The 20,578-nt window shown below is 46.0% G+C and overlaps 1 pseudogene; it reads left to right on the plus strand.

Annotated features, from left to right (window-relative positions):
- The first annotated feature begins 7,227 nt into the window (after positions 1-7,227).
- The window catches only part of LOC119377895 (uncharacterized), a 30,021-nt pseudogene continuing 16,670 nt past the window's right edge, over positions 7,228-20,578 (plus strand).

Consider the following 20,578-nt stretch of genomic DNA (forward strand, 5'->3'; position numbering starts at 1 on the left):
AAACTTGGCATCCAAGCGATTGAAAAGTTATCAATAGAAAACGCACGCGAAAGCGTGCTGGATGGTTGCTGACAGCTCCGAGTATACACGACTGCCGCAACGAATGTGCGTTTTACCGGTAACATAATTACAGAACTCGCGCAGTCACCTCCCTACTCATGTCAAAGAAATGTGCCCGTTCAGCATCTGCACGCACGTAGCGCTCGCACAAACAGCATCGCCCTTGACGACCTGCTCGGTCCCGAAAAGGTGGTCGATCAACCGTCCTCCTCTGGTAAGATTCCCACCGTTAAAACGTTTTTTTCCATCTCTGGGATCTTTCTAAACCTTCAGAGCAAGCGACACATGAAGCTGCACGTGCACGGCGAGCAGAGAACAGCGCGTGCCGTTGTCAGATGGGAGGAGACGCGGTGCCCGGAGGCACTTTGTCCCAGAGTTCTACGATACTCATCAACCCATCATCATCCATACGTCTATCCCGGCACGACCTCCCCCGGGTTGAGGAGGGGAAGATTTGTTTCGGAAAGACGGTCCCTGCCCGGACAAGGGGGCTACCGCTCGGCGCAAAGCGCCAAACAGACGTAGCCAGTCTCACGGCCCCACGCCAGAGAGACTCGGCCATGGGGCTACAGTTTGGTGCGGCAACTTCAGTCGCCGCACACAAAACAGACGTACCCAGGAAATACCGCGCGGCTGCAGGGTGCCTGAACGTGCGGAGACAGCGCAGTCAAAAGGCTGGTGTGGGGACAGGAGCGACCGGTTTCGCAAGAAAGGCGGCGAAACGCGTGCGACGCAGCGCCCCTGGCCGAGCTTGGGAGGCCTATAATGCTAATAATGCTAAATGCCAACATTGAGCCGATTGAGCCACGTTGTGGCCAATACAAAAGCCGAAAGTCGAGCCAGCAAACGATCACAAGCAAGCCAAGCCAAGCCAGCTTGACGAGCACGTGAGCAGCGCATTTGCAGCAGTTCCCGTGATGCACTTCCATGTGCACTTCCCACACTCAGAGTAGAGGAATTTTCACGAGCCGCATTCACTGCCCGCATTTTCGGAGGGAGGTTTGTAGCGTAGTACGAGCTTACTTGTCTCCATCTGACAGTACGGATAGGGTCCCGAAAAGGACGTCGATCCGAAGCAGCCTGAGCCGGCGGCTGCGAGCGAGGTAAGGGCACGTAACGCAACATGCGTGCTCTGCGCAACTTTACTCCGCGCTACCGTCGCCGTGGCGCATGGTCTCTCGACCGCGAGGGAAACGTGCTGGCGCCGAGGCGACATTGAACTCGCCGCACACACCCGTGTCGTATACTTGAAAGACCTCGTGCGGCGTTCACCTATTTCAATTCTATATTTGTCTACCTACCTTGATTTGAATGCCTGTAAGCATTGGCGAAACGTGGCCTTAACACCAGTTTTGCTGACGAGACACGAAAGGGCTTCCTTCGCTCTTATCGTCGCCGACAGACCTTGAAAGTTTGGCCCATTATCGCTTGTACGTGTTATGCTGCGTTCTGGATTCGGGGAACGTTCTGCTTGTCCCATGCCACCAGCTGAGAACTGCTGGATGAAGGAGGTAACCAGCGCGCGAGACCCGCGTGCCGATACAGTGTGAAGTCAAGCCGCGCGTACGTCGGCGTGCACCTCGATGCGCAGGAGTGGGTGGGAGCTGAGCACGCGGGCGCGCGTGCAAGTTCAGCTTCGCCTCGTGAAATTGGAGCAGCGTCTACCGAATGGGGCAAAGCGTGGGGGCATACAAATTTGCTTGGCTTCCTCTTCTTTTTTGGTTATGTTTGCACGGTAGAACTTTACATAAAAGTTAAGACGTGCACGCGAGTTGGCGAAAATGCGCCTCTTGGTGGAATCGAGTTATGCTGGAGCGTTCGTTTTTGCTTCGGCAGCGTTAGTGTGTTTCTGCTTGACCCTCGTATTATTGTTCCAGAAATCGAGTCACGCTGTTGACGGTCAAGAAACGAACACTGGCGGGAGAATGCTGCTGCGCCAACCCTGGTAATTAAGTACTTCATTTCAGAGCGCAGATATGAAGCTGTGTTGATAGCGTATCCAATTCATTTGTACATAGCAAGTGTTACTTTTTTTTTTTCATTGCTACCATCGCCGAGCGTTCTAACGCGCTGCCCCTGGATTTGTGGCCCCTTGTCCCTCTAAACGCGTAATGCCGTTACTACAAATAGTCGCTGTTAGCGTAGACGCATGTTGCTACAGGTATTGGTGTCACGTTTGCACATGCGAAAGTAATTCACGCTTTGTAGAATTTCCTGATAACGGGTGAGAAAAAAAGTACAACCGCTTCCCTACCGCGATGTCTACTGCGCGGAACCTATGCATGTAGCTCGCGTATCTGCTATGCAGACAGGGACCGTAGAATTTGGCTGGCTGAAAGTGATCATACCGCTTAGCGAATTTAGGCAGGCATCTTTATCAAGCATTGTAAAACTTTTCTGAACAAGTGATAACTGAGATGTCATCCACCCCATGACTGTAATGTGTTCTTGACTCGAGTACTAGAGCAAAGGAAAGGCCCATTATACTCTCAAATTCACTTTTACGAACTCAACTACATTTTGGAAGAAGCTTCGTTAAATAAACTAATTCAAAAGACTTTCCTCTTCTGCTCACACAAGTGGATATCAATTAACCTGCGTGCTGCTTGCAGTCCCCAGGTGTCATTGCTGTTATGAAGGGTTGCCACTACAACAGTTGGTAGTGCCGTTGTAGTGTACAGTCGTGCGCAGTATGACTTGCAACATGGGAGCGGTTGGCCTCACGAGCTTGAGAATGTTGTGCATGACTTCAACTTGCCCTCACATCCACAACTAAATGATATTTTTTTATGGGAGCATCCCTTAATGAAAGAACAGTGTTTAGTTGTGGAAATAAGGGCTAGTGAAAGCCGTGGGTGATCTTGGAGATTGTGAGGCCACGCGCTCCCGCGTTGCAAGTCATATTGAGCGCAACTGTACCTTCTATTTAATCAGCCTTCTTGGTCGTCTCTTGTTGCTAGCTGGGTGCATGAGCCTAGTTGCTGCAAACTACGGTGCCCTGGTATGAGCAAACTCCTTTTAAGCATCTGCAGTTGTCACCGGTGGTTTCCAAAATAAACATTTTGCTTGGAAACATTCAGTAACAAGTACAATAGAAAGGCATCATTGTTGAAATTTGTTGCATTTTTGCTGTATTGAAAGGATATGAAATTGAGCTTCCTTAGAAAACATAAATGCAAGTTTTCAGCAAATTATGGCTAGTGGTACTACAACAGTGTGGGAGGTACCTTTGTTCTGATGCTGGGCCACTGTCATTGCAGCACCTGTGTCTGCTGAGGCAACCAAGCAGGAGGACTGAGCAGTCTACTGAAGCAAAGGATGAAGGTACTACTGTTGTGACGTGCTATGCTATTGTGCGGGCCCTGTCTGTTTTAAAGTTTTAGCATCAAATGCCAGATTCTGGGAGCTTGCTTGCAATTCTCTTGTAGAAGTAAGTATAATTGAGGCAGAACTAATTTAAAGGAATAAGATTATGGTCATGTGCTATCACAGCTTGGTTTTTTTTTTAACCATACGGTCAGAGGCCTGGCTGCAGCAATGTCACCAACATGTAGAACAAATGCGTTGCAGTATTTCACACGATCACAAAAAAAATGGTGTCAACTTCATAATGCTGTTCATGTGATGCCACATGGACAAACTTAATGTCATTTGCCTTAATGTCACGACATTCAACAGTGCTCATGTCAGAAGTTGTACTTCCTCACATCAGCATTGCAACAGCTTCAACATGACAGGCACCATGTTCGTACTGGGCTTCGGATTGGACATACAATGGCCGGCGTTGCTTTGGAAAGTTGCAGCATTCTAAAAGACAGCAGCAAAGTCTAGTTAACAGAGTAGTTTGCTTATTATTATTTTACTAGCCTTGAAGGCAGTCTAAACTTGTAAATGACTGTTCATTATTACTTTTATTAAATCCTGAGCAAGCCGTAGAAATATGCAAATATTTCTTATATGAAAATATTTCAAATATTTTATATAAAAATATGAAAATATTTTCCTTCTCAAGCCACAGCAGTGCACATTGCATATGCCCTCAAGATATTCTGAACCCAGCGAAAAAATCTTTTAAAGATGCAGACAGTAGGAGCGAAATTTCACTGTTAGCCTTGTGATTTTCAGAGTGACTTCTAGCAGTGATGGAAGTGCTGGTCCAAACTGCTCCAAAAGAGAAATGCTGCTCCATGCTGCTCCAAACTGTAATTTTTGTTAGGAACTGCTCCGAACCTGCTCCGAAATGGGGCTGGGAAACTGAAAACAATGAACTTTAACCACGTGACCATCCAGCGAGCCTAAACGAAACCAAAAACAAGCTGTATACTATCATCCTAGTATGACAGTGTGCTGGTTGTATACTAGCTGCATACTATCATATTGACAATGCCACAAGTACTCTGGCATTATATATCTGATTTAGCTTTATGTTTGTACCTGACAAGTGTGTCAGATTAGTTCGATATCATACCGATTACTAACTGCTGCTGTGACAACTGTAATATGTGGCTGTTTGCATTTATCGCTTTATCAGATAAGGCTCATTTATGCCACAAAACTGGCATTCGAATTGTATAGCTCATCCCGCTTTATTTTTAATTTCAATGCAGGCTATTTTGGTGAAATCTGAAAATAATAGATTGCTTTGATCTTGTACCGATTGTAAACTGCTGCTTTGGCGGCAGTTATATGTGAATGTGGTTACTCTTATAATTTTGTGCTCAAATTTATCGCTTTTATATCACTTATGCCGCAAACGCTGCTATTTTAACTATATATAGCTAATCTTACTTAGTATTCAGTGACCATCCATCTGCGTAATTATTTGTTCCTTGCAATTTGCAGTGATTATGTATGTGCAATGTTTAATACCAAATATTTATATTTATGGAACGCATTAATGGTGCTTTATACTCCAGGAGTGGTTTAGAATATTTTGCCATCTGCTCCGAAACACCAATAGCTGCTCCAAATGAGCATTTTTTCTGCTCCGGAATCTGCTCCAAAAAGCAAAATGTCGCTTCCATCACTGTTCTAGTAATATGTTCTGGAAATGAAGGACCTTTGCAGTAGAGCACTGCACAAGCCCGGGCCGGCCCGAAAGCCCGGGCCGGGCCGTCCGAAGCGTTTTCCGGTGGGCCCGGGCTGGGCTCAAGCTTGAAAGGGCCGGGCCCGGGCTTGAGGCTTCGGGCCGGGCCGGACTCGTGCCGGGCCGGTCTTTTATTCGAGGTTGACATATACGATACATTTCATTTATATTCCTTGGTACTATGTGCCAAAACCACGATATGATTACGAGGCAGCCGTAGTGGCACCGGATCAATTTCGACCACCTCGAGTTCTCTAACGTGCACCTAAAGATAAGTATATACACGGGTGTTCTTGCATTTCGCCCGCACCAAATTGCGGCCGCCGTGGCCGCGGGAATCGCACCCGCGTCCTAGGACTTAACAGCGAAACAGCTTAACCACTGAGCTACCACTGTGGGCAAAGCAACATTTCGATGCTGTACACACCGGATTTTCCGTCCGATCGCCCGCTACAAGGTGCACGGCATCATTAACCCTTTGAGGGTCGAATTTTTTCGCGAAATCCAGTCCAAAAATGTGTAATTTTTTTATTGCTGAAATAAATTCTTCAGACGATTCTATTTAGGAAAAAAATTGTCTAAATTTTTTTTCGTGACCGTAAAGTGACAAAAAAAATCAGTTTTGTTGTTAATACATATGGTTTATTCGTAGTAAAATCAAGCAGAATCCTCAAAAAAAAAGCTTCACAGTTTTTTATGAATAAAAATTATGCATTGTATTAACCATAGCTCACAAACATACAAAATAAGCGCACCAGAGTACGTTTCCGGTTAAAAACGCTCGTGCTCTAACACTAAAAACTTTTCAGCGTGTGATAGTCTTTGAAGCATGGCTCCCGCGGCACGCGTTTCAGATGTCGCTCCTTGTCGTCATCGGAGTCTGAACTCGTCAAAAAATCCTCGTCTGACGAACTGAAATCCATGAATCAGATTATGATCGCAATGGGGAATAGTCGCATCGGAGAATCGCGATGATCGAACCGGCAGCAGCGCACGACGACGATTCCACTAGCGTGAGCGAACTGCGTCAGTGAGAGCACGGAAGAAAACTATAGTTCTGCGCCCCCCGTCCGGAAAGCAAAACGAGTGAAAAAGCTACAGTAATACTTTGTCTTATCGCCAACAAGACGTAGTTAGTTTTTCCGAGAACCCAAAACAGGAAACGCAATCATGGCGGCGTCGTTTGTGTAATTTAGCGCCGCACGGAAACAGATGTAATCGCGCGCCGGGGTGCAATAAATGAGAGAGTAACAAGCGGTCACCCTTTGAGAGATTAGAAACCAAACAGCCATCAGCATTGCGGGCGCAATAAGCGAAAATCACCCGAAGGACGAAACCGAAACGAGCCGGACCGCGTGCGCGCGTTCTGATGAGAGACTACAAACCGCCGCGCCTCTTTAGAAAGAAAAAGAAAAAAGACTGAGAGACATTGGCGCATTAAAAAAAGTTACACGTATTCCCGAAGCGTGGCAGCACATTCCAAGCAAGAGAAATGGGAGAAGGCGCGCGTTTGAAACCAAACCGCGCCGCTGGCGCTCTCGGTTGCGCAAGCGATAGCCGGCACGCGGCGCGCCATTTTGCGAAGCATAAAAAAAGCAACAACGGAGAGACATCGGCGCATGAAAAAAAATTCCACGTATTCCCGAAGCGTGGCAGCACATGACAAGCAAGAGAAATCATCTAAAAAGGCGCGCACTTTAAACCAGCTGCACCGCGAACGTGCTCGGATGGGCAAGCGATAGGCGGCGCGCCGTTTTGGGAAGCGAAAAAAAAAAGATACAACGGAGAGACATCGGCGCATGAAAAAAATTCCACGTATTCCCGAAGTGTGGAAGCACAGGCCAAGCAAGAGAAATGATCGAACACTGCGCGCATTTTAAAAAAACGCTATGCGTACATGTACGACGAAAACCCTTTGGTACCAGGAAGCTCCTGCCGTACATGTACGGCGAAAACCCTGAAGGGGTTAATAATCATCATCAACAACTAATATCCTCTAGCGAACCCGGGTCGGGCCTGGTCATGAACAAGCGCGCCCTGGATTAGTTTAGTAATGAACGCCCGGGCCCGGGCTTGGAACGATGGGGCTGGGCTCGGGCTGGGTTCAGTCATGTACGCCGGGCTGGGCCCGCGCTTGGAACCACGGGCCCGGGCTGGGCTCGGGCTTCATAAAGCGGGCCGGGCCAGGGCCGTAAAATCCGGCCCGTGCAGTGCTCTACTTTGCAGTTCCTGTGTAGAACCTGTGCTCTTGTTACGAATGCAAGTGCTATTTAGACGCAATTTTTGTTATAGCTTGCGCTGGTTGACTTGAGAACCCTGATTTATAGCCACTTCATTTTGCTATTTGGCACCTGAAACATTTTTCAGGGAAAATTTCTCACACATTTATTGCATAAAATTTAGCATTAGTTTACTGCATTGTAAGTACTGTACACATTTGTTTTAATTTTTGTAATATGATTCTAATTGAGCATTGGGTATTTCAGGACATTTTCACTCAAGTTGTGTTATACATAGAAATTGCTACATTGTTCACAAATTTGCCTATTTGCAGACATGTTTGTTATTAGGGTTGTCTGCTGGTCTTGTTTTGTGGGTCATGATTACAGTGTGAAGCTGAAGCGGGTGCATAGAAAAGAAAAAAAAACACATCACTGGACTTCTGACTGAAGTTCTATGATATTCTATTCTGGGGGAGGGGGGGGGGTAGTGTAACTAAAGTTCTATTATGTAGATACCTGCCACACGTCAGTAAAAACAAAACAAAAACATTGCCATCACACCCCAATCCTTATTTTGGCATGTGTTTAGCATGGGATCTGTACAGATGCTTTAGAATATCTGTTCCTTGTTGGTGAAATGGACTGGAAGTTCACTGGTACATAATTGTACTCCTGAATTTCTGTTATATAAAGCCATGCATCTCTTGCTAGTCTTCTGTGCTCTCTTCCCACTATCTAAGCATGCACAAAGTCTGAGCTGCATCCACACTTCTGTAATTTATCAGATCTCTTGTGGTTCGTTTTACATTGGCCAAACAGGGCAGTGCACCTGGGAGTGCATGCATGAGCACCAAAACCTGATTGCAAGGGGTACAGAGGGGAACTTTTGTTGCAAAAAGTGTAGCATTATCCTGTTAGTTTCTTTTTCTATGTGCTTGTGTCTTCACCTGTTTGAACCTTCATCTTGTTTGTATTTTCAAGAAAAATGATTTGCACATAGACATTTACAGATTTTATGAACTTTCTGTAAATCTTTGTTCAAATTTAACATTTTTATCAGCCTTGTCTGCATGTGTAGTAGAAGTTTGAGGTGCATCACTTTTATTATATCATAATAAAGAATTTCAAAACTTTATGGCTTTGGAACCTGGCTTTCTGGCTTTAGAAGATTTATTACTGATGGGTAGTGGCCCATGGTAGGTAATTCTCTTAGCTCAGAGGATCAGACTTCATGCAGTTCTTATATTTTTCTTCTAATGCATTGAATGTCAAGGTGCAAATGAAATGTGAAACTTCGATGGATGCACAGTTGCGATATATTTGCATTGTCTTGTACAAATTGATTGTTAATGGGCTGGTGCCATGTCATCTTAAGCAATTCTTATTTATTTTGCTGTTAATGAAGAAAGCCCAAGTACGTTTTCATTTCAACTGAGATTAAAAATAAGTTTATAGGCCCCAGAAAGACGGTTGCTGGCAGTCGCCCTGCGAGTAAGGATGTGTAGTGAGCACATGTCGGATTCTAGTAAGTTGTAAAATAACGGAACATGAGCAATGATATTGCATCAAATTTTGCCAGAAGCTTGGAGATACCAAAGTGGAAACCATTGGAAAAATTCAACGGGCTTTCGGTGACAATGCCACGAGCGCCTCTCAAATAAAGGAGTGGTACAACTGCTTGAAAGATTGCTGCACATCAGTGAACAGCGAACGGTGTTCAGGCAGACCCTCAGCTAAACGAAATGAGGATATTGTTTAGCAAGTACAGACTTTTGTCAGTACATTCTCCTAGCAGTCTGAGAACTTGTGAATGAGATTGGGGTAAGCATTGGATAAGTGCAGTTTTTTGTGATGCTCTGAGGATACCTGCTGTGCAGTGCCTCAGCATAGTCTGTGTAATGCCTAACAGGTGCTGCTGAAGGAGCTGGAGAAGTTCAAGAGGTCAGGAGACGAGCATCGAACCGTGCTAATGGGCGTGTGAGTGAAGGCAGCCTTGGTGGCCGTCCTAAGCGACGCAAACCCAGAAAAGAGGGGAGAGCCACAGCCAGAGTGAGCCTGAGGGCACTGATCGGGAAGGAGGAACTCCATCACGGGGTGGGACTCGACCCTACCAGCGACGAACGCCTAGGGACCGTTCAGACACAAGGCCACGTGTTGATGTTGATGGTATGTCTTGCTTGGACACCCTCCTTGTATTTTGCAGTTGACTATGTTTGCATGCTGCTGTACAGGTGCAGAATAATACAAGCAGCACTGTGCTAGCCTTCGTACTTCTATTGTAGCAGCACGGAGTGAGTGCCTTTCATGAAGAGCATGAAAAAATGTGTCTGTCGTTGATTGTGGTTATTTTTACTATTTAAGCTTATAGTGTTATAGAGCCCTTATAGTGCTGTATAGTGCTGAACTGACCATTCAGTACTATAAATTGAATTTGGGTTTTAGCACTCTGATTTTTAGATTTAGTTGCAAATATTGGCTATACCACATAGGTAATTGCTCTTGTCTCCATATTATTTTGCTGTCCTTTATATAACATATTCACATGCTTTCTTTCCTTTTCCAGAAAGCATCCCGAGTCTCATCGTTACGTGTGGGGTGAGAGATTTTTCATTATGGCTTGTCAACACTGTTTTGTGTACAGATGAGTCTCATCAGCTTCCTCCTCCTCTGCCTCCTCTGCAGCAGATGACATGTGCAAGCGTTCATTGTACATTGGGAACATGTCAAGCCAAGTGACCAAGGATGAAGTTCGTGCCTTGTCAGATGCCATCCGCAGTGTCCGCTTTGTAAACAGGTACGCTTCTACTTCTTTCTTCAAGTGCTCAGCAAAATAGGTCTGTAGTACAGTACAGTATCTTGCCTTGTTGCGTAAAACAAGGAAAATTTTTGTGGGCAGCATGCCTGCTTCCTTAACTTCGAAGGAGAAAAGACCCCTTGTTCTTCATTGACATGGAGGAAGGAAAGGTTACGAGAGAGCGGCCCCAGCCAAACACTAAAGTGGAGTGAAAGTGTCTTTTTTTTTTTTTTTTTCAAATGATTACTGGGATTGCTTGGCATTTCCACAGCAGCTGTGCTAGAGGCACTGCCACTCCTTGGGGCTTCCAGAAAAATGGGATAGCTTTTTTCCCAGGATTTTCAGGCCGCATGTTCTTTTGATGACACAAGCTGTGTTTGTGGCGTGATGTGCAAGCTTGCAAATTGTCTGCGAGTGTGGGTGTCACTGGGCAACATTGTGCACTCTCATGTGATCACAGCATGGGTGTTTTCTGCCTTCTTGAAAGGGACAGGGAGATATTCGGGGGTGCATCTGCTTTATCAAAATTTGCAGAAGTTTCGTAGGGCCCTTTCTGACGTGTGTCAGCAGCACTTACTATCAGCATATTGTTGCTATGAAAATTCGAAGCTCTTGCCCATCTGCTGTGGATGAGCTGATTAGAGAAGCAGAGGAAAATGCCCCACCAAGATGGCTGCTCTTCCGGTTTCAAAAGTCGTTTAGGGTTCTCCTATTGTTTCTTTCCTCCATGTTGAGTGGTCCACTACAGTCGTGCAGTTTTCTGGCATCTGTTGCTGCTTTAATTCAGTGTAATAGGACATCAATCAGGAAAGCATGAAGTATAAAATGAATTCAGCATTGACAGTGACTTTAATTTGTTAACTTTTCTTTGATAAGTGCATGGTAAGTTAAGTGCAATTGATGATGTACTTTCTCTTGTCAGTTGTACATGGCAACTGGTGAGTTCTTGGGAAATGCTTTTCTTGTCAGTCTTCAGTGTTTAGTTCTGCATGTCCTTTTCCACGTTAGCACCCTGTACTAGCTGAAGCACTTGGCACGTCTTTATCTTCCATGCATTTCTTGCTGTCTTGCCATTACATTGCTGAATTTTAGAACTTACACTTGCAGTACTAAAACGAATTATACGTGGTCTTTTTTAGTTTGCTGAACTTTACAATTAGCATCGTTAAATCCGGTGATGTGATAGCTCTGCCAAACTGCTCCAGAAGACCAATCCTGATACACCCTGCTACATTTTCACTATTCTGCACCAAAATTGCACCAAACTGATTGTTCTCATATTTTGAAAATGAAAGTAATCTCTCGAGGTCGGAACCCCGTAGCATGCGCCTAGCCTCACGTGCACAAATCCCGCTTCAGTGGCTGCGAGTACGCGTAGATAACTCTTTCGTTACCACGAGAAATGGTTATTTTTCATATGTCTCTGGAAGAAAGTTTGACCAGTTTGAAAAGTACTCCAGCATACATTGCAGCATACCAAATTATGCGTAATGAAATGGTCTTTCAAAAAAAAAAAATACAAGTTGTAAAGCAACAAATATTGTGGAATGTAAAAAATTTCAAAGTGTAACTTTTTGTTGCCAGCTGATAAACAGAGCAATAAAGTACACTGTAAGTCGATTCCAGATATATCGAACTCGGATATATAGAATTATTGGCTATATCAAACAGTTAAAATTTTCTTGAATTTCGCATGCAAAAGTATGGGGCTGCTGCGCATGTATATCGAACTCCCTCACAGCGAAACATCCGCTATATCGAACGCTGCGCCGCGCCGAAGCCCAGAAAGTGCGTTTTTCCAAACAAATATTGATCATTTTTCGGCCGCATTCTAACAAGTTCCGATCCCTTGTCGGGCGCAGGTGTCAAAAAGGCGGTGTTCTTCCATTGCGTTGATTTAGTTCGTTGTGCAGCGCTTGTCAGTGCACCAGTATATTTGATGCACGATCCGCAGGTCTTAACGCGCGGCCATAGGGCTGGTGCCAAGGCATGGGAATCTCTAAACCCGTAATACTTTCTTTTCCACATCAGCAGACATCTTGTGTGTAGGTATCCTTCGGGGTGTGGTTATGGCTAAAGCCTTGCTCAAGGTGTGGCTGCACATATTTGTTTCGTATGTGTATGTGTGTGATGTCCGCAACCTCTAGCGCAAGTACAGTAAAAGCTCGTTCGGATTTCTAGGGACTGGAAAAATGTCCGAATTAACCGAATGTCCGAATTATCGAATGGTCGAAATAAACACAATAAATGCAAGAGTTTTTTCAACATACCTTTACTTTACAAAGTAATCGCGGATGCGTGTCTGTTTTCGAGCAGAAATTCACGCGGACGCAATTTTTCTGACCCTTTCAAGGTGCTCAGCAGCTCGCATGCTGTCTGCAGTGCCAAAACAAAATTCAAGGACGACGAGGGCCTCCGCGACTTCCTTCACAGTTGGGGGGGGGGGGGGGTGGCTCATGGTGTGGCTGTTCCTCTTCAGGCTCTTCGTTCTCGGATTCGTTGCCATGCATCACTCCCTTGACGATTTGCGCATCAGACAGCCGGCAGTGGCAACGCCATCATCAATGCCGATATAATCCTCTAGTGTCACTGCATCAGGCATAACACTTCCGAAATCCTGCCCATCGTCGGCACCGTCGTCCGGTGACACTTCGGCATCGCTGGAGTCGGGTACAACAAAGCCACTGTGCCTGAAACAGTTGGCAATGGCGTGCGCAGACGTGTTCTGCCACACATACGCAAGAATGCTAACTGCGCTCAGGAGACTCGCGTCGTATTGTTTGCCGACGTCATTGCACAGGAGCGACTTCTTGTCGGCACAGCCCATTTTCAGGGCACGCAAAATTTCTACTTTGGTGGTGAAGTCCTTGGCCTCGTACTTGGGCCGCTTCACCGGCATTGCCATCGGCGGAGAGTGCGTTCACACGAAAAGTCAGCACTAAAGCACCAGCAACAATCAAGCTAAAGGAGCCGTACTGAATCGTTCCTCGATAAAACGGCGTTCAACCAGTCTCAAGTCAAGCCAAGTCGACAATTGACGTCCATGGCGATGCTGCGTTTGAGCTTCACTTTTGTTCCGAATTGTTCTTTTTTCGTTTTCGAGCCTCGCCAGCGGCCCGAAAGTCGCCGAATTATCCGATTTGCGGTCAAATCTGTCCGAAATAACGAGCGCCCAGTCTCATAGTGTGATGCGTATACAATCGTTCCCGGATATATCGAACTCGAAGGGGATCGCGAAATAGTTCGATATATCGATAATTCGAAATATGCGTATTTAAGGCTTTAATTAAAGCACTGCAGGCCTCGACACAGTTTTCTGAAATCGTGAAAAGCGCGAACATGGCGATTCGCTCACATATGCTAAAGAACAAGGCGAGAACTTCTTTTGCAAGTTCGCGCACTTTATTTCGCATGAAAAAAGTCCGTCAACTTGTCTTGCTTCTTGCGCTCCGTGAATTCATCAAGTCATCGTCAATATTATATAAGCTTTCCAAATAAGTAAATTCAGCACCTTCCGCCACAACAGCGGTGATCGACGCTGAACGCTGATGCGAGCTCTGTAGCGCGGTAAAGGGTTTAGCGGTGGCAGCGGCGGCTGGCATCTTCAAACCGCACGGGTCCATTTCCGCAGCACCGGCAACGTCAGCTATGATCTCGGCATCGATGCAGTGTGAAACAGCTACGTCATTATCTGCACCGATGAAGTCACTCGCTGTGCTCCCGTCCAATACGGCGCCCGGATACGCTAAGTCGCAAAATTCACTGACGCACCGTACGCCGTAGTCGGCGGTCATGACGCGCCCGAAATCGTCACCTGGCACCAAGGCCCGTAAGGAAACAGTGCACATCGGTGCTTTACTTGACGTCGTTTCAAGCACCGGTCATCATTTTTATCGCTACGAGCGGGACAATGTTTAGTTCGACTCCCGAATGACGATTTATCAAGAACAAAGCGCGACGTACACACAGTACACATTCTGCAAGAGACAACGCTGCAGCATAGAATAAAGGCTGCACCGCTGCACGAAGAAACATTGCTGCATGCATTGCTGCACCGTCGACATGTTGGCGATACCGATGGCACTTGTGGCTTTGCAGAGGGCAGCCGCTACTTTGGCGAGAAATGCGAAAAAAAAAGCGTAGCCTCTGAGATGGGCGTTTTAAAATCGAAAACACTAAAAATACGTCACGAGGTTGCAGATATCGAAGGCCATGCTTTGCAGGCCCGCATGCTATCGTGCGCGAAGAGACAAGGAAGGGAATGCAAACATTACAACAAGGCTGCGAAGTCACTTCGAATTCTCATTTTGGTGCCCTCGGCAATATGCCTCTTTGAAAAACACTAGCCCATGCATTAAAACCTGCGAACCGCGCGTCAAATATACCGGTGAACTGACAAGCGCTGCGCAACGAACTAGAGCAACGCAATTTCGTCACCTGCGCGCGACGAGGGATTGGAACTTATAAGAACGCGGCCGAAAAATGATCAATAGTTGTTAGGAAAAATGCACTTTCTGGGCTTCGGCGCGGAGAAGCGTTCGATATAGCGGATGTTTCGCTGTGCGGGAGTTTGATATACGTGCACACCAACCCCATACTTTGCATGGGAAATTCAAGGGGATTTCTCAACTGTTTGATATAGCCAATAATTCGATATATCCGAGTTCGATATATCCGGGATCGACTGTATTTACAGGGACCAGATGACGTGTCCGAATGAACCGATTTTCTTAATTAACGAGAGTCGAATTAACGAGCTTTTACTGTACATACTCGTAGGTTATTTGCCTTTGTGTAGTCTGTCGGGTAACGAGGGTCACTAGCCGGGGGTAGTTAGTAGGTGTGTTGAGGCCACAGCAGAGATGTCTCTCGGGGGGCTTCTTAAATGCGAAGCTTTCTTAGCGAATCAAAGGAAGTTTGACAGTTTCTATCTATATCTAGCTGCCTATGTCTCGGCGTTCGTTCTCATAATCATCACCTTACCTTGGTGTATTCCAAAATTAACATCAGAGGACATGAGTGAATGGTGACAATGATTAACAGCAACTTCACATTCCAGTTCTGGGACAGCGGGTATGCGCCACACGCGATTTACAGCCAGTCAACCCATGAGCGGCAAGAATAGACTTTGGAAATCTTAGCGTGGTAGCATTAAGAGAGTGTGAAAAGTCCCGATGGACGCAAAGAACAAAATCAGGGTTCGAGCCGGAATTGAACCCAGACATTCTGCATGGCAGTCAAGTATTCTACCACAGAGTGCTCGTGCTTGAAACTGCTTGAGAAAAAGCCCTTATGTAGGCGTCATGCAGGGTGAGGTTGCTGTGCATATTGTGCATTGTTGATACGATTCCGTTTTTCTGTGCCAAGATGTTCCAAAAGCATAAAAATTGCAAGAATTCCGCCGAATTGTTTGAAAACAACCCCAAAAGCAAGAATTTTGATCCCCTCGGCAGCTTCAGCGGGGAAAAAAGGCAGAGTTGACATGATTTTCCAAGCAGCGCCAGGGATCAGGAAAATGAGACTTGCGCAGAACACAGACGTGCCCAAGTGTGTTTCTTCTACGCACCTTAATCTCCTCTGGATTGTTCTAAATATGCGTGACCCCCCAAAAATGCGCTCCCTTGCCCCGAGCGTGCTGCTTCTATTCGCTATTCTGTGTGCTCTGGAGCTGTTGTCGCTTAGCAAAAATTGTCGAGTGCCATACGTAGCAGGGTTGACTCTCAGGTTCTTTGCTGTGTGTAGCGTGTTCCTCCAGTCACTGCGGTTTTTGTGTCGCCACTGCTCCGTGTGGTCACCTATGCTGGCGTTTGCCATGGGAGTGTTCGTACTGCTTTGTCCCATAACATGCATGGGTGAGGCAAGTACCTTATTGCGTCAAAGCTGTGACGCGCCTCCGCAATTCTCTAGCAGTTTTGAACGAGAAGGCTGAAGCAGACTGATGCAAAGCGCGTTTTCGCCGTCCTCTAATAAAAGGATGAAGTATGCTTACACCGGCGCTACGCTTGCAGTACCATACGCGTGCATTTGACTAAATAGCGTCGGTGGTGAGGTTTCTTGGTGCCTGTGCCGCACTCATGAAGGTGGTCCCGCATTAGGTGGCAGCGAATGGCTGTACAGCACGCTTTTGTTGTAGGCTGTTAAAAGCGTGCGGTACACTTGATGCCACGCCAACTGCATGGGTGATGTTCTCCTGACAAAGGGAAGTACTAGCTTACAGGAAGGTCTGGGGAAGCTTAAAAAATTAAATAAGCAGACCTACTAAAAGCCAAAGCAGTAATCTGCCAAGTCATCTCAAGCAAAGGCGTTATGTACCTACGATTCTGTGCAATGACAATTTGTTTTATTTTTGAGAAGTGTGATTTTCTTTTTTTTTTTTTTTATGTTTATGAAGTGAACCTAGCTTCCAGAACAGTTTTCAATTGTTTCATGTGTTACTTGGGTTTGATAGATTGCGTGGTTGGTAAAAGGCGATAATCCGTTAACCAAACTCTGCAAAGGTTGTTTCAGTGTTATGTGTATTCTAAGCCGATTAAAATATGTACTTGTCTCTCCAAGTTGCTACAATTTATTTCAAGCTCCTAAGATGACATATGCCACTAACTGCTCCAAATCAACGTTCTTCTGCTCCAAAATCAGTTTTGCTGCTCCAAAAACAGCTGCAAATTCATTTCAGCTGTCTCACTTCTGGTCAGGTAGGGACAACATAAATTGTGGTTGCAGTGTTGGCTATCTGCTTTTATAATGATGTAATAATAATAAACATTACATGTGTACACCTATAACTCCGCAAGCTATAGTCAGGCGTTGGTCAACCCCTCCGGAATACACCGATGACTGCTACTTTTGATACGCAAATCATTGCACTGTAGCATGCACTTCATTTCGATAAATCTGACGTCTGCTGTAACGTGAGCGTTTACACTGTCAGTCTCTGAGCTTCACGCCAGTGTAGTCGACAGTGCCTGGTAAGCCCACGATATGAGTGCAACTAGACTGCACAAAGACATTGATCCACCTCGTAACGCTAGGTTCGAAAAAAAAAATAAAAATACAGGCATAAGCTGCTAATCGCTGACTGCTTTGCATCACAATATGGGGGAGCTGCTGGAATTTTATTTATGCATTCTAATATTTGGCTGTCCTCCCAAAGGAGATGGATACCTATCCTTGAAAACAAGGGGGGGGGGATTTGAAGCTGTCAAGTCGGTGGACACCCTGGTATAGAGTGGTCTCGTGCTTTCATTTCTGGATTTTTTTTTCAATGGTCCTACAGGCGCAGTGCATTCCTGGACTTTGAGAGCCCAGAGGTAGCTACTGCACAGCTGGAGCTCCTGCGCAGCATGCAGCTCAAGGGGCAGCCAGTGCAGGTAGAGCCCAGCAGACCCCGGAGCAGTTCAACGTTTAAGTCTGACCGCCTCTTGTACGTGCGAGGGTTCCCTGATGACAAAGGCATGGACGCTCTTGGGCCACTTCCCTCAGGCCTTGCTCATTGACCGCCGTGAAGGGTATGTCACACCACAAAATTAGTTTACAGATTAGCAGTTACGTGTTTGCATTTTTTCACTTCTCACAACCCAGCTGTGTTTGCAACTTATCGCACAAGATCTCCATTCAGTGGCCCCACAGAACATGCATGCTCTCCTCAGTTGGTGTCTTTCCATGGGTGCAAGTACTTGATTGATTTGTAAGCTTCTGCATATTTGATAGAATATTACGATATTGGATGCAGTAGAACCTTGATACGTTTCCGAAAAAACGCGGAAAATAAACGATCCGGGAAAACGTACGACCCGAATCCAGTAAAAATTGAGGCTGACAGGCCCATATTGAGGTGCAAGGGCAAAAACATTTATTTCTCAAAAAACATGGAGGGACTCTTCGATTTTCGAACTCCTGACATGTCGCTGGCAGCCAGAGGTCAGCCACCTAGTTACGGTCCTTATCTGAAATGTCGTGGTCACGTGCGTTGAAATCCTGAGACAACCCGAATATTGCAGCATCGAACTCTGGGACAACCAGCGTAAGTGTAACGCTACCGCCATGTCAGCAGATGAAACTTTGCGCCGCATGAGCGTCGGTTCTTTCTGCATTGCCGCTTGGAAATATGGGGCTAGGTTTGCCGAAGAGCGGAAGTGATATTTTCGAGCATATGCATTTAGGATACGATCACGTATGTTTGCAAGATCACGCGCGACTCGCCCCATCCGTGAAGAAAACTGCCACCCTGCTAAAGGCTTAACAAGCTCAACTCTTCACAGTGCACGTAAGGATCGCGGTCCAACACGATATGCGAAATCTCGCGAAAGTGATAAGCGTCCCCGAAAGCGACAGCTGCTCGCGCCTATCACATACTACGTAGCACACTCGCGCTGCTCAGTTTGCGTTCTGTCTTGAGACATGCGGTGGTATGTTCGCCGCCACTCGTAATCGCACCATCTCGCATGGCGGAACAGTCTTTAAAGATAACGCCCGGCGTAATGGCAACCGAAGGTGAAGTCCCCAAGCACCCGCATTGCGATCCGTTGAGTCCTCACAAAGATGGCGGCGAGCGCGCATTGTCTTGTTTTGGCGTCTGATAACCAGAAACCTCCCAGATATCTTCTAGAACAAATTTTTCTATCAGCTTCTGACGACCCGAAAAACGAACACCGACTGGAATTGCGCCGTGCGGAGCAACCAGAAAACGAACGCGCTCCGGGAGAAAAGTGTGGGGGAAATTATCGGCCATATTCACTGGGCACAGTGGCGGCGTTGGTATGGTTACGTGTCGTGGCGGACTGAGCGACAGCATCCATTCTTTGGGCCGCATTGTTAGTTCCCCCGGCTGTTGTTGTAGCCATGGTGTCTGAACAGAAGCGTGTGGAAGGAGTGTGCATCAATGTACCGTGCTACAGATGAAGAACTTACAATGCTCAGCAAAACCGTGCGAAGTGCTACAGAAAATGTTTTTTTTTTTTTTTTGAAAGCCGTTTGAAGATTTTGACGGCCAGCGTCGCCGCCTGCCTTCGGGTCGGTTTGTGGTTGACAGAGAGCGAGACGTGGAGGGGACAATTGAGCAAAGCAGAGAAAGCGTGGAGGGGGGAAAGGCATTGCGGAGAAGCCACCGTCGCGCGGCGGCTGTCTGCCACTTCGCGCTTCACAAGTACTACTACACGAGAGGGCTCTTTGCACACCTGAATGAGTTTCCTAGTACAAAACGTATCATACGACCGCAGTTTTCCGCGGTGCTGAACATTGTTGCCGAATAATCGTATTTTCCAGGAACGTATTAGCCAGAACTTGTTACATACAGCTGTACAGTAAAAGCTCGTTAATTCGGATTTCTAGGGACCGGAAAAAATGTCTGAATTAACCGAATGTCCGAATTATTGAATGGTCGAAATAAACACAATAAATGCACGAGTTTTTTTCAACATACCTTTACTTAACAAAGTAATCGCGGATGCTTGTTTGTTTTCGAGCAGATATTCGCGCGGACACAATTTTTCTGAGCCCTTCAAGGTGCTCAGCAGCTCGCATGATGCAGTGTCCGCAAAAGTTTCACCCGTCATCCGCGCTTTTCGGTTGGCACGGCAATCCACGGGAAGATTGTTGATGTTCTTAAAGCAGCGTGTCTTTTGAACCTTTCCAATAACGAGAAGCGGCAAGCGCTCTGTTCCCGTCACTTTGGTGGCTAAAAGTAGCAGCCGGGATATCTTACTAAGCGGGAACGTATCAATGAGGTTCACTACTGTATTTGCTTCAGCTGCACTTTTATTATTTGAAATTTTCAAAGTATTTGAAACAAATGAATATTTTTCTGCTTATAACCTACCCGAAAAGGTAATTTTACAGTGGCATGGCACATGCTACAGTGAAATCACCCTTTCACATAGCATTCCCACTGGTGTAAAGTCTCGCGTCATGTGAAGTCTGCATGTTAAGTGCTGCCCGATTTTTTTTCCCATTCTTTATAGTGGCTTATACGTGTGCACTGTAGTGAATTTTAATATGTAGCACATTTTACTGTGCATGACCCTAACCTCAGTTACAACATAGCGGGTGAAAAATGCACATGTATAACCAGTGGAAATTTACTTCATACAGTTATGTTTTCAACAGTGTATCTGGCTGTTTTTCCAGCACATCTGCGTACAATATTGTTGAAAAGGGGTAGCAATGAAGGCGGTGCCATTCAGCTGTTACCCCATGCTCTTGCTTTCACTAGCCAAATAGTTTTCCAGCTTCAGGAGAGCTTTACAGCTACTGCGAATACTGTATTTACTCGTATAATTAACACAATTTTTTTTTCTAAAAAATTTGACTCGGAGTGTGAATGTGATCATTGCACAGGGTGCAAAAATTTTAGTTACAAAATGTAGGGGTGCGATCACTATGCAATAAAATACGGTACCTTTCAAGTTGGGTTCATGATGT

This window comes from Rhipicephalus sanguineus, unplaced genomic scaffold (genome assembly GCF_013339695.2).
Source record: "Rhipicephalus sanguineus isolate Rsan-2018 unplaced genomic scaffold, BIME_Rsan_1.4 Seq609, whole genome shotgun sequence".
Lineage (NCBI taxonomy): Eukaryota > Metazoa > Arthropoda > Arachnida > Ixodida > Ixodidae > Rhipicephalus > Rhipicephalus sanguineus.